The sequence below is a fragment of the Mauremys mutica genome, chromosome 13, assembly GCF_020497125.1.
Source record: "Mauremys mutica isolate MM-2020 ecotype Southern chromosome 13, ASM2049712v1, whole genome shotgun sequence".
NCBI classification, from domain to species: Eukaryota; Metazoa; Chordata; order Testudines; family Geoemydidae; genus Mauremys; species Mauremys mutica.
Window position 1 is genome coordinate 41,689,037 of NC_059084.1, and position 14,921 is coordinate 41,703,957.

Consider the following 14,921-nt stretch of genomic DNA (forward strand, 5'->3'; position numbering starts at 1 on the left):
AGTCTGAGAGGGAAAGCCACTTGTCAGTCACAGAAAAGGAATGTTACACCATTGTGTATGCTCTGGAGAAACTACGCCCATACAATTGGGGACAGTGTTTCCACCTGCAGACGGACCATGCTGCACTAAAGTGGCTTCATACTGTCAAGGAAAAAAAACCAAAAAACTTCTACAGTGGAGTTTAGCACTCCAAAATTTTGATTTTGAAATACAACACATTTCGGGAGCTTCTAACAAAGTGGCTGATGCACTCTCCCATGAGAGTTTCTTAGAATCAACTGGTTAAAATTGTCCTTAAAATGTGGAAAATATTGTTACTTTTTATATAATCAGTAGTATGTCTAGAGGTGCATGTGTCTTATTAGCTCTGTTTTCTTCTAGAGCGCCCGGAAGAAATCACAGTCAGTGTGGGACAGGCTGTCCAGCAGCGTCTGTGTTTTGGGGGGCGTGTCATAAATATAGAGAGAAGGGTAGCATAAAATCCCTCCTTAGCAGCTGTACTAGATCACTTTACCTGTAAGGGGTTAATCAGTTCAAATAAACTAGTTGGCACCTGACCAGAAGGACCAATGAGGAAAGAAGATAGTTTCAAATCTGGGGGGGAAGGTTTTGTTTGTGCTCTCTCTTTGTTGTTCCCTCTCCGGACGGAGGGAGAGACCAAGCAAGAAACTGATTGTGTGTTTTAAATATTTTTATTTATCCTGCAAAGTTACCTTCCATCCTGATTTTGCAGGGGTGCTTCTTTTACTTTTATTTCTAAATAAAGTTCTTCTTTTAAGAACCTGATTGATTTTCAGTCTCCTGAAGACAAAGGGTCTGGTCTGTGCTCACATTGCTAACCAATTGGTTGGCATATTATTCTCAAACCTCCCCGGGAAAAGGGGTGAAGGGGCTTGGGGGGATATTTTGGGGGAATAGGGGATTCCAAGTGACCCTTCCCTGAATTTTTGTGTAAATCACTTGGTGGTGGCAGCAATACCGTCCAAGGACAAGGAAAGAAATGTGTGCCTTGGGGAAGTTTTTAACCTAAGCTGGTTAAAAGCTTATATTCTACCAACTTAGGTTAAAAACTTTCATGTGGGTCCCCACATCTGTACCCCAGAGTTCAGAGTGGGAGGGAACCCTGACAGAGGTTCTAAGTAACGAGTATCAGAAATACTGGAACAAGCATGAAACTAGGCATCATGGAACAGATACTCAGGTCACGTGAGTTGGATAGCTCCATAGCACTATCGAATTTACACCATCTGGGGATCTGGCCTCATTGACTCTAACTGTACCATGACAGATCTACACGAGTTGGGGATTTCGATTTGACCTCTGTGATAAATGAAGGGCGGGGGAGCTCCCTTTTATGAACCCAGCCAACCAGTTAGCTATAAAATCCCTCTTAGTAGCTGTTCTCTACTTGCTTTACCTGTAAAGGGTTAAAAGTTTCACTGTGATGCATAGGTAAAAGGAAGTGAGTTGGCACCTAGCCAAAAGAGCCAATGGGACGGCTAGAACTTTTAAAAATTGAAATAAGACTCCCCTTTTGTCTGTCTGTTGTTGTTCTCAGGGAGAAGCAGACATGGCTGCAACTATGCTGTAAGAAACTTGGGGCCAGGTATGAAAAATCATCGGTATCATACCTAGAAACCACTCATTTGAAACTCCCAGATATGTAAGTAGATCAGGAAATGTCTAGGAAGACGTGATCAGGTTTATCTCCTTTTATTTCTTTATGGCTTGTGGACTCTGCTGTGCTAACCCCAAATGCTTTTATTTTGTGTGTAACATTTAAGCTGGACGTCAAGACAGTTATTCTTGATGCTTAAGCCTTTTTTTTTTACATCTAACAATAGCCTGAGTTTCCAGATGTATTTTCTTTCTTTTTTGTTTTTAATAACATTTACCTTTTTTAAGAACAGGATTGGATTTTTGTGTCCTAAAATGTTTGTGCACGTGTTGTTTAATTAGCTGGTGCCAACAGTTGATTTCCTTTGTTTTTTTCTTTCTCAGCTCTTCCCCAGACAGGGGGTGAAAGGGCTTGAGGATACCCTACAGGAAGGAATTCCCAAGTGCGCCCTCCTGGGTCCTCAAAGGGGTTTTGCACTTGGGTGGTGGTAGCATCTACACATCCAAGGTCAAAGAGAAGTTGTAACCTTGGGAGTTTAATACCAGCCTGGAGTGGCCAGTATTAATTTTTAGAATCCTTGTGGGCCCCACCTTCTGCACTCAAAGTGCCAAAGGGGGAATCAGCCTTGACAACCCCATTGACTCCAATGGAGCTACAACTGATTTGCACCAGATGGGGATCTGACCCTTCATATGTGTTCAGTCTCTCTGACATATCTACAACTACCGGTAGTATGAATTAAACAGCTGGAAGATATCATGTGGCATCGCACCTGCAGCCTCATGAGCCTTTTATTTTATTGTTGACTGCAGGAAAAAAACATATAATGGCTGAGAAAGAAAGAAAGAAAGAAAAAAAGAAAGAAAGAAAGAAAGTTGGTCCATTCATCCCAGTAGAAGTTGAAAATCAGATACAGAAAATCTTAGCAACACAGAATTCCTCTAACATTCTGTTCCCAGTGGGAATGAATGTCTTTGTAGACGTTAAAAGTTATACTCTTGCAATCAATCCCTTTGGGCAAATTACTAAATTTGGAACTTTTGTCTCATCTTCAGTTCAGATTCAGAGGCAAAGAATATGGATTAGAAACTGTTTAATGGACCAGATCCCGAGCTGGTGTAAATCAGACATAGCTCCATCAGAGTTAATGAGGCCAGTTGTCCAGCTGGTCAAAACTGACATAGCTCCAAGGCAGTCTTGGGGTCAGATCCTCAGCTAATGTAAATCAGAGTAGCGCCAATGAAATCAAAAGGGCAAATATCCACATGGAGTAAACAGCCCTAACTACTTGGAACTCAATGGAACTGTATCAATTTACACCAGTTTAGGAGGTTGCACTGAGATTTTAGTGTTTGCCTCTGGGTACCTCTTAGTGACCAACATCAAACAGCCAGGGCAGCCTGAGCTGTGGGTTCCTCTGGTAGCTGCATCCCAAGAGCTGCTGATGTAACACAGGGGAAAAACATCTCTGCTCTCTCAGAGTTGATTATGTGGCGTTAATGAAGAAACCAGCTCTGGAGGAACTGGATTCCATGTCTGTGCTACAAATATATAGTTCATTCTGCAGTTTCCTTTACACACAGTTTGGGCCTCAATCCTGCCTTGTTTTTAGCCACAGATCCATCCATAGTTGCTGCCATTGTGTGCAAGCAATGGCAGATGCTGTTTCCCTAGGGTCAGCTAGGGCAGGTGTCAGGGTGATTTGCTCCAGAGGTGAGATCAGAGCTGGGCTCACAGCCCTGGAGACGGAATTCAGCTATTTAGCCCCAGGGCAGATACATCCTGGGCTGTGACCCTGTCTTGAAGCCTGCGGAAGCCAGGATACATTTCAGAGCTGGGATTGGCTTTCTGCCTCAATCCTATTTAGTCCTTCACCTCTCCCCAAGCCTGCCTGAAGAAGGGAGCAGGGAGGGTCTATCTCTGGAGTGGATCCCTGCCTGCAAGGAACTGCAGAGAGACCCAGCAACTCAGGAAATATGATGAAGAGGCAGGGAAATGGATGTTGGATAATACAGAGATGGGGACATTATTGACAGATCTATAGATAGACAATGACTGAAGAATCCTGGCAGTGGACTGTCAAATGTACCACAGACGGGGAAACATTCCACAAAGACCAGCTCTGTAAGTTTGCTATTTCAGTTACATATTACTGGGTATTATTATGTTGCAGAAATTAAATTCTAAAACTACAAATTACAATGGAAACTCTTAAAGTCATTTAATCAAACATTTAGAGCTCCTCTTTTTTTTCTGACAGGTTGCAGAGTAGCAGCTGTGTTAGTCTGTATCTGCAAAAAGAACAGGAGTACTTGTGGCACCTTAGAGACTAACTATGCTCAAATAAATTTGTTAGTCTCAAAGCTGCCACAAATACTCCTCATTCTTTTTTTTCTGCAGCAGAAAAAAAATCAATTTTTGTAGAAATTGTGAAACCAAACATTCATTGTTTGTGTTAACTGAGAACCAAACAATTGCTGGTAAAAACTGTGTAAAACTGGCAATTTTTCACTGAAGTAATTGATTTTTTTTTCTTCCCAATACATATGTTATTTTTAAGGATAGGAGAGACTTCCTGTGAAAATGTCTTCAGTTCAAATCCCAGTTTTCTTTGGAAATAATTTAAACCAAAAATATCTGAATACCCCAGATTGGAAATTTAGAATTAAGTCAGGGTGGGAACATTAATACTGTCCAATAACACCACTCTTCTGAACCCATTCACTCTATTGCAATCCCATTTATGGCTGTTTCAAAGGGATACTTGCAGGATAGTAAAACTGAGTAAACAGCATAAGCTGATACCCATAGGATATGCTTTATACATGCAGGGGCCTTTAAACTGAAGCACAGAGAGCTGAAGCCCCCAGCCAAAGCTTGTCTCTACCCAAGGACATAGAGGAGGGCAGTGGCACTAGATCCCAGCTCTCCTGCTCTACCACCATATCCTCTGTCTCACACTGATACCTGCTAGACAGAAATGCTCTTAACAGGTGGACAGAGCAAACACACAGTAAGACACAGTCTATGCCACAGAGAGTTTATAATCGAAGAAGACAAGGTAGAGAAAGGGAGGGAGGGGAAACAGAGGCTCAGGGAGGGGAAGTGACTGGCCCAAGGTCACACAGCAGGTCAGTGGCAGAATCAAGAATAGAAACCAAAGCTCCTGACAGCCACAGCCAGTGGCTGACAGGAGCTTTGGTTTCTATTCTTGATTCTGCCACTGACCCGCACAGCACAGACATAATTCAGAGGGAAATGACACAACATAGAATTAGCTGAGCGATGCTATTAGTCACTCAACACCCAGAGATGAAATGCAGCTGGGATTTCGGGCCATCAATCAGTTTTGGAAAGAGGCAGCAGGCCGTCCGTGTGGTGTTGCAGTGGAATCCTTACAAATGCGCTGTCATATTGGATGCTTTGTGTGCCCATGCCATATTTCCCTGGAAAGTGGAAATCAGGTAGCACTTGCTTTTTAGTATTTTAGCTTCATAACTAAGTTTGCAGCCTGCTGTCTGGAGCAGTAGGGGAGTTATCTTGACTGGATAATTGGGGTTGGATGTGCTTTGCTCCATCTTTCATACTGTATTTTATCAAGCCACATCCTGAGCCAGATCTTCAGATGGTGCAAACTGATGCAGTTCCATTGACTTTAAGGGACCTGTGCCAATTTACACTTTTATTGAGAGATATTAATGAGGGGAATCAGGGCCATTCCCTCTGTAGCTCTAATCCTGACCATTGTCTTTCTCCTTCCTTCTGCAGACATCACACAATGAACTGAGAAAGAAACTGTCCAATTGAACCTCCCTGACCGAGTTCCTTCTCCTGGGATTCTCTGATGTTCGGGAGATGCAGGTTTTGCACTTTATGGTATTTTTAGTGATTTACCTGTCAGCCCTGATGGGGAATCTTCTCATCATCACAGCCGTAGCCCTTGACACCCATCTTCACACCCCCATGTACTTCTTCCTGGTGAATCTGTACATGCTAGACTTTGGATCCATCTTCGTCACCATCCCCAAGTCCATGGCCAATTCCCTCATGAACACCAGGGTGATAAGTGCTGTTCATCGTTGACACTCACATCATGAGATATTGCAGCGTGGAATCAGTGGCACTCCCTTTCTCACTGTAATCCCCACCACTATTTTAGTGCTTCTCTCCACAGCCATCATACAATGAACTGAGAAAGAAAATGTCCAACCGAACCACCCTGACCGAGTTCCTTCTCCTGGGATTCTCTGACATTCGGGAGCTGCAGATTTTGCACTTTGTGTTATTTCTAGTGATTTACCTGGTAGGACTGATGGGGAATCTTCTCATCATCACAGCCATAGCCCTTGATCACCATCTTCACACCCCCATGTACTTCTTCCTGATGAATCTGTCCATTATAGACCTCGGCTCCATCTCTGTCACCATCCCCAAATCCATGATCAATTCGCTCATGAACACCAGATTGATTTCTTATCCTGGATGTGTCGCCCAAGTCTTTCTTTTCGTAATCTTCATTGCAGCTGATCTTGCCTTACTCACCATCATGGCATACGACCGATATGTCGCCATCTGCCAACCACTGCACTATGAGAGAGTGATGAACAGGAGAGCTTGTGTCCAAATGGCAGCCAGTGCCTGGATTACTGGTATTGTGTACTCTGCAATGCACACCGGGAACACCTTCAAGTTACCCTTCTGCCAGTCCAATGTCATCAACCAGTTCTTCTGTGAAATCCCCCAGCTACTCAAGATCACCTGCTCTGACTTGTACCTCAGTGAAATTGGGCTTCTTGCCTTTAGTGTGTTTTTAAGTTTAAACTGCTTTGTTTTTATTATTGTGTCTTATGTTCACATCTTCAAAGCAGTGCTGAGAATCCTCTCTGAGCAGGGCCGGCGTAAAGCCTTCTCCACCTGCCTTCCTCACCTCACTGTGGTCTCTTTGTTGCTTTTCACAGCCATCTTTGCCTACCAGAAACCCACCTCCAGCTCAGCATCAAGTCTGGACCTTGTGGTGGGTGTTCTCTATTCCCTGGTGCCTCCAGTGATGAATCCGATCATCTACAGCATGAGGAACAAGGAGATCAAAGCTGCTTTGAAGAAACTGAATGTGTGGAGGTAATTCACCAACAAAAAAAATGTCCGTCATTGATCTTTGACTGTGATTTCATTCTGGGCTTCTTTATAGTAATAATCAATTGATGACAAAGTTGTTCCCTTCAGAAAATAAGGTACAATCTGTTTATGATGTCATAAAATCTGCACTAACTCCATGGAAGTTAAATTAGTAAATTTAGGATTACACCATGTAAATAATATCAGAATCTATATGTCTATCCATAAATCTACGTAGACGTGTATCTATTTGTCTTAGGGATTTATACTGCAACCATCACCATATTATCTGAGCGTGTGGCTCAGAATATCTATAGCTATTGCTAAATCACTAGTGGACTTTGTGATCTCTCTTCCTCTTTTTGTGCGATAAAAATAGTGCTTGGGTATGAGAGGTTTGGCTTTTGTGTTTGATTGATCGTTTCTTTTTCATGTTGCTGATTCATTGGTTGACTTGTTTCTTTGTTCCAAGTAGTTTTTGGGTAGGAATTTGCAGGGTGGAACATGTTGGATGAAATGGGATGAGTGTGATAAATGAGAGGGTGAGAGGTAACTCCCTTTTGTGAACACCCAACCAGCCAGTAAGCTATAGAATCACTCTTGGTAGCTGTTCTCGAGTTGTTTTACCTGTAAAGGGTTAAAAAGTCTGACTAAATGCATAGGTAAAGGGAAGTGATTTGGGCACCTGACCAAAAGAGCCAATGGGAGGGGTTAGAACTTTTTAAAATTGGGAAAAAAATCTTTCCCTTTGTCTGTTTGTTCTTGTTCTCTGGAGACAGGAGACACATAGCAGCACTGTTATAAGAAGCTTTAAGCCAGTTATGGAAAATCATCAGATCATACCTAGAACTACTTATTTGAATCCCATATATGTAAGTAAATCAGGGAATGTCTAGGAAGATGTGATTAGGATTATTTCTTTTATTTCTTATTGGCTTGTGGACTCTGCTAACCTCAAATGCTTTTGTTTTACTTGTAACCTTTAAGCTGAACCTCAAGAGAGCTATCTTGATGCTTAATTGTTTTTTTTAAGATCTAGCAAAAAGCCTAAATTTCAGATGTATTTTTTCTTTTTGTTTTTAATAAAATTAACCCTTTTTTAAGAACAGGTTTGGATTTTTTGTGTCCTAAAAGGTTTGTGCATATGTTGTTTAATAAGTTGGTGGCAATAGCTGATTTCCTTTGTTTTTGTTCTCAGCTCTTCCCCAGAGGGGGGTGGTTAAAGGGCTTACTGGTACCCCACAGGAAGGAATTCCCAAGTGCTCCTTCTTGGTTTCTCAAAACATATGTGTGTGTGCGGGGGGCGGGGGTGTTGCACTTGGGTGGTGGCAGCATCTACCCATCCAAAGTCAGAGAAAAGTTTAATGCCCACCTGGAGTGGCCAGTATTAATTTTTAGAATCCTTGCAGGCCCCCACCTTCTGCACTTGAAGTGGGGAATCAGCCTTGACAGGGGATATAAGTTCATTTTGTCACTTATTCAAGGTGTCAATGTCATAATCTCTTTGAAGGGGTTTCTGAGAGACATGAAGTTTTTCTTTCCCAAATGATGAATTGAAAAAAAGTTTTTTTTCAGGTGTCTGAATATCTGAGTTTCTCTTCAAATGATTATTTTAATGCTGATGGGATTTTCTTGTCTTATTTATGATGTGATAGGGCATATAGAGCCTTGTATAGTTATATGTAGTATTATTTTTTATTTTTTTAAAAAATAATTACCTGCTATGGTGGAAAGGTATTTTGGAAGAGAAAGCTATTGGAATGTTTCAAAAAGACAAACTGAGTTTGAGTAATAAACCCAACTTTTTATCCCGCCAAACTACTGCAGTGATGGATCTAGAACTGCTCATATTTTCTTTTATGTTATGCTTTGTTCCTATAGTGATAAATAAAACATACTTGGTATGGTGAAGGCTGGCTAGTCACTCAACTTACTATGGGTCACTACTCCTGTGAGAAGACCTGCAGGTACCAAACATGGTTGGAGAACTCATTTGTTCGTGCACAAGTTGCTATATCCTGGGACCCAGTTGGAGGGTGGGAGAATCACATGATTCCACCTTAAGAGAGAGACAGATTCCACCCTAAGAGAGAGACAGGTTCAGCTAATATTATATTCATAACAACTGAGATATAGCCATTTGCTTCAAAGGTGGATTTGGCCAATGGTCTCTCGTCCACACAAGGATCTAAATGTATCTAGATCACAGAAGTTGGCTGTTGTCATTATTATTATTATTATTATTAACCATGTTTGTGCATGGTTGTGTATACTACATATAGAATAGATAAAAGAAGAGCAGTTAGATAGATAGATAGATAGATTATGAATAATCAATACCAATTTATTTTGCCTCTTTTTCTGTCTATGACTCTTGATTTCCAAATCATGATTTCCCTGAGAGTACTTATTATTCATTGTTATTTCTGTGAACATTTCTTACTCCATAGCTTTTTAACAAGAACTTCATCATCTGCATTGTCTGTGAGCAGGGGGTTGGACTAGATGACCTCCTGAGGTCTCTTGCAACCCATATCTTCTATGATTATATGAAAACCCACCACAATATTTGATTGGCAACAATTGCCCATTTTGATGGATTCATTGTCTCCATGGAAAGAACAGGAAGTGACTGGCACTGGGAGATAGAATTACCCTCACCCGCTTCTGAGGTGGTCCCTTCAGATCAGGGATGGTTCCTGGTCTCTTCTGAGGCTATTCACATGGTTTGACTGTTTCCAGTTTGGATGGTTGGCATGTCTGTTGAGTGCTCATGACATGTCCAAGGAGTTGAGGCACAACACCAATCATTTTACTTGTATTTCTAATTCTTCCTTTTTATTCCCCATACCTCTTGCATTAAGGAACATACATCTAAGACCTTGTCTCACCACACAGTTTTGTCAACAAAAGTCAGGTTTCATTGACAAAAAAGTGGAGGTGTACACACTACAATTATCCCTTGGCTGACTACTTTGCTGACAAAATAAAATGACCTCAACAAAAGGTGTAGAGCTTTTGGCGGTAAAAGTTATATTGACAAAGTGTCATTATAGATATAGATATTATGGATATGTTACTGTTAATGGCCTCCAGGATGTGTCCCACAATGCCCATCTTGAGCGTTCCGGTCAGCAGTTTGAACTCTGCTTCCCTGCACCCAGGTAAACAGTCATCTGCCCATCCCCCATTTAAGGCCAGGGAATTTTTGAATCTCCAATTCCTGTTTTCTCAATGTGGAGAGCTCACATCGCATCTTCCCAGCTGACCATGGCGGCTCTGCACAGCAAATGCTCTCTCGCTTGGAACTCACCTGAGTTGTTGGATCTGCTGGAATTGTTGGCTGAGGAGGCTGTCCAGTCCCAGCTCCGTTCCAGCCGTAGGAACTTCAGTACCTACAGTTATATTTTTTGTGGCTTGTTGGAGAAGGGTTACAAACAGGACACACAGCAGAACTGAGCTAAGATAGGCATACCATAAGGCAAGGGAGGCACACCATTGCTCTGGTGCTGCGCCAAAGAGCTGCCGCTTCTACAAGGATCTGGACAGTATCCTCAGCAACAACGTCACCTCCACTGCCAAGAGCTCTCTGAATACTTTGGTGGGACTGGTGGCGACAGACAGGGGACGCGACCCCGAGGACAAAGCTGTGGATGAGGAGGTCGAGTTGGAAGATGGTGCAGAGCACATGTCAGTGTCATCTAGTGGCAAGGTGAGTCAGGAGCTCTTTTTCATTGTGGAGAGGTCTAGCCAGTCCTAGAAGTCTATCACTGGCGCGCATGATGCAGGCAAGGAGTAAGTGATCTTTTTGAGTTGATGCTGCTTGGTGATATGAGGTAGAGCTGTCCTTCGCTCTGTATATTGTAGAAGTGGGCAAAGGGATAGACATTTATAAGGCTAGCTTTGTTTGCATGTATTCCACATTTCCTTGTGAAGCTAAGCCATGCAGTGAAATAGTGTGTTAATGCACACAGAGATTTCATGAGAATCCTCTGGAGAGATCTCTAGGAAACTTTCCTGGAGGTACTCGCCAATCCTCTGCTGAAGGTTCCTTGGCAGAGCTGCTCTGTTCCTTCCCCCACTGCAGGAAACTTACTAAATGAGGGAAGCAACCTAGTGACCGAGGATGTGGAAAAAGCTAATGTACTCAATGATTTTTTTGCCTCTGTCTCCAGCTCCCAGACTGCTGCAATGGGCAGCACAGCATGGGGAGGAAGTGACCAACCCTCTGTGGAGAAAGAAGTGGTTCATGACTATTTAGAAATGCTGGACAAGCACAAGTCCATGGGGCCGGATGCATTGCATATGAGGGTACTAAAGGAGTTGGTGGATGTGATTTCAGAGCCATTGGTCATTATCTTTGAAAACTCATGGCAACTGGGGGAGGTCCCGGATGACTGGAAAAACGCTAATGTAGTGCCCATCTTTAAAAAAGGGAAGAAGGAGGATCTGGGGAACTACAGGCCAGTCAGCCTCACCTCAGTCCCTGGAAAAGTCATAGAGCAGGTCCACAAGGAAACAATTCTGAAGCACTTGGAGGAAAGGAAAGTGATCAGGAACAGTCAATATGGATTCACCAAGGGCAAGTTATACCTGACTATCCTAATTGCCTTCTGTGAGGAAATAACTGGCTCCGTAGATGAGGAGAAAGCAGTGGATGTGTTATTCCTTGACTTTAGCAAAACGTTTGATACGGTCTCCAACAGTATTCTTGCCGCCAAGTTAAAGAAGTATGGGTAGGATGAATGGACTATAAGGTGGATAGAAAGCTGGCTAGATTGTCGAGCTCAACTGATAGTGATCAATGGCTCCATGTCTAGCTGGTAGCCAGTTTCAAGCAGAGTGCCCCAAGGGTCGGTCCTGGGGCCAGTTTTGTTCAATATCTTCATTAATGATCTGGAGGATGGCGTGGACTGCACCATCAGCAAGTTTGCAGATGCCACTAAACTTGGAGGAGTGGTAGATATGCTATAGGGTAGGGATAGGATACAGAGGGACCTAGATTAGAGGATTGGGCCAAAATAAATCTGATGACGTTCAACAAGGGGAGTTCTGCGCTTAGGATGGAAGAATCCCATGCACTGCTACAGACTAGGGACCGAATGGCTAGGCAGCAGTTCTGCAGAAAAGGACCTAGGGGTTACAGTGTATGGGAAACTGGATATGAGTCGACAGTGTGCCCTTGTTGCCAAGAAGGCTAATGCCATTTTGGGCTGTATAAGTAGGGGCATTGCAAGCAGATCAAGGAGTGTGATCATTCCCTCTATTTGACATTGGTGAGACCTCATCTGGAGTACTGTGTCCAGTTTTGGGCCCCACACTATAAGAAGGTTGTGGAAAAATTGGAAAGAGTCCAGAAGAGGACAACAAAAATGATTAGGGGCTGGAACACATGATTTATGAGTAGAGGCTGAGGGAACTGGGATTGTTTAGTCTGCAGAAGAGAAGAATGATTGGAGATTTGATAGCTGCTTTCAACTACCTGAAAGGGGGTTCCAAATAGGTTGGATCTAGACTGTTCTCAGTGGTAGCAGATGACAGAACAAGGAGTAATGGTCTCAAGTTGCATTGGGGGAGGTTTAGGTTGGATATTAGGAAACACTTTTTCAGTAGGAGGGTGGTGAAGCACTGGAAGGGGTTACCTAGGAGGTGGTGGAATCTCCTTCCTTAGAGGTTTTTAAGGACAGGCTTGACAAAGCCCTGGCTGGAATAATTTAGTTGGGAATTGGTCCTCCTTTCAGAAGGGGGTTGGACTAGATTATCTTCTGAGGTCCCTTTCAAACCAGATACTCAATGATTCTGTGATTCTATGCACCCTCAGCAGTACCCAGGGTAGTAAGTGGAGGCAAGGTATGAGGCCCTGAGATATAAACCTTGGTATCAGAGGCCCGGTATGAGGCCTAAGACCTGAACTAAAATAATTGTCAAGACTTTGCTAACATTAAGCAAAGTTAAGGTATGAGCCAGAGGCAGATCCTGTTCACAGAAGCTGGCAAGAAAAGGGCTGATGTTGCATAAACATATACCTACAATGTATTGGTTACTAGAGATATAAAAGTATGGTACCAGAACACTCTGATACTTGCACATTCCACACTGATAACAGGGAACAGGCTGACCCATCCTAAAGTCAGAGTCAAAAGGATAATATGATGGATAGAGTTGTTTTGTTTGAAGCAACATGTACAAGGTGAGAGGCGGCACCTTATTGCATAGAGGAGTTGTACCTTGCTACATAGAAGGGTTGCACCTCAATATGTCGGGAGTGATGTGTAACTTGTTTGTATCTGTGTATAAGAATGCATCCCTGGGGCGGTATCTTTGTCTGGCCTAGGGGGCAGTGGAAAGTCCCGCCACTGACTGAGCTGGTCCATTGTCAGGGAGCACATATGTGCTAGTTAGCAGAACCTTGGATATCTAACCTGGGGAGCTAGAGACTGTGTTTCTCTTCAACAATAAACCTGGACCGGGTGCCTTCGTACCTCATCGGAATCTTTGGTTATTGGGGGTTCTCTCGGGGTCTGCTCTGCGATCTGCAGAGCTGGGGCAGCACACAGAGGGAACACACACATGCAGCAGACTGATATCAACACTGAACAGAGCAGAGCACCACACCAGTGGCCATCTGATGACACCCAGAAGTCACCTACTAGAGGACAGGCCCAACAAGGAAAACAACAGAACACCACTGGCCATCACATACAACCCGCAGCTATCACCTCTCCAGCGCATCATCATCGATCTACAACCTATCCTGGAAAACGATCCCCCACTCTCATGGGCCTTGGGAGGCAGGCCAGTCCTCCCTTACAGACAGCCCCCCCACCTGAAGCAAATAATCTCCAGCAACTACACACCACGCCACAGAAACACTAATCCAGGAACCAATCCTGTAACAAACCCCGTTGCTTTCGCTGTCCCTATATCTACTCTAGGACCATCATAGGACCCAACCACACCATCAGGGGCTCATTCACCTGCATTTCTACTAACGTGATCTATGCCATCATGTGCCAGCAATGCCCATCTGCCATGTACATTGGCCAAAGTGGACAGTCTCTACGTAAAAGGATAAATGGACACAAATCAGACATCAGGAATGGTAACATACAAAAGCCAGTAGGAGAACACTTCAATCTTCCTGGACACTTAATAACAGATTTAAAAATAGCCATTCTTCAACAAAATAACTTCAAAAACAGATTTCAAGGAGAGACTGTTAAGCTACAATTCTTTTGCAAACTTAACACCATCGATTTGGGCTTGAATAGGGGCTGGGAGTGCCTGGCTCACGTACAAAAGCAATTTTCCCTCTCTTGGTATTGACACCTCCTCATCAGTTATTGGGAGTGGAAAACATCCACCCTGACTAAATTGGCATTCAACATTGTTTCTCCACTTGTAAGGTAACTCCCTTCTCTTCATGTGCCAATATATATTTATGCCTGTATCTGTAATTTTTGCTCCGTGCATCTGAAGAAGTGGATTTTTTTACCCACGAAAGCTTATGCTCAAATAAATCTGTTAGTCTTTAAGGTGCCACTGGACTCCTCATTGTTTTTGTGAAATATAAATAAAGACAATAATTAACCCTGCAGTCTTTAAGTGGCATGAATTTAGCACTAGACAATTGACTCATGACCAAAATTCCTTCCATGTTTTAACATAACTAATACAAGCAATGATCATTTCCTGAGTATTAATTATTATTAACCAGGACTGGCACCATATTCAGATATAAAATAGAATGAGCTAATTTCTTTTCTCAGTTATAGCAGTGTAAACTCTTGAGTTACTCCATAGATATTCCACAGATCCTCTATTGATTTTACACATTCATGATATAGTTACTCCATAGAAGGTACGGTGTAAACCCATACACTCCATAGAGTGGCTGCATTTAACCACAGGCTCCTTTCACAGCTACTGTAGACTTACTCATGCGAGTTACTACATAGACACTACAGATTTACTAATTACTCAACAGATTGTACAGGGATTTCAATATATACTACAGACATATTCCATAGATACTACAGATTTACTATAAAGTTATTTAACAGAGTCAAGTTGCTCAATAGATACTACAGCATAACTACAGAGTTTCTCCAGTGTATCTAAAAGCAAAATGGAGCCCTGCACATAGAAAATTATTCACAGTTTGATACTACTTTATTCTGGCTTCCAT

The 14,921-nt window shown here is 42.8% G+C and overlaps 1 pseudogene; it reads left to right on the forward strand.

Moving 5' to 3' along the window:
- The first annotated feature begins 5,819 nt into the window (after positions 1 to 5,819).
- Positions 5,820 to 6,770, forward strand: LOC123347350 (annotated as a pseudogene).
- The last annotated feature ends 8,151 nt before the right edge of the window (positions 6,771 to 14,921 follow it).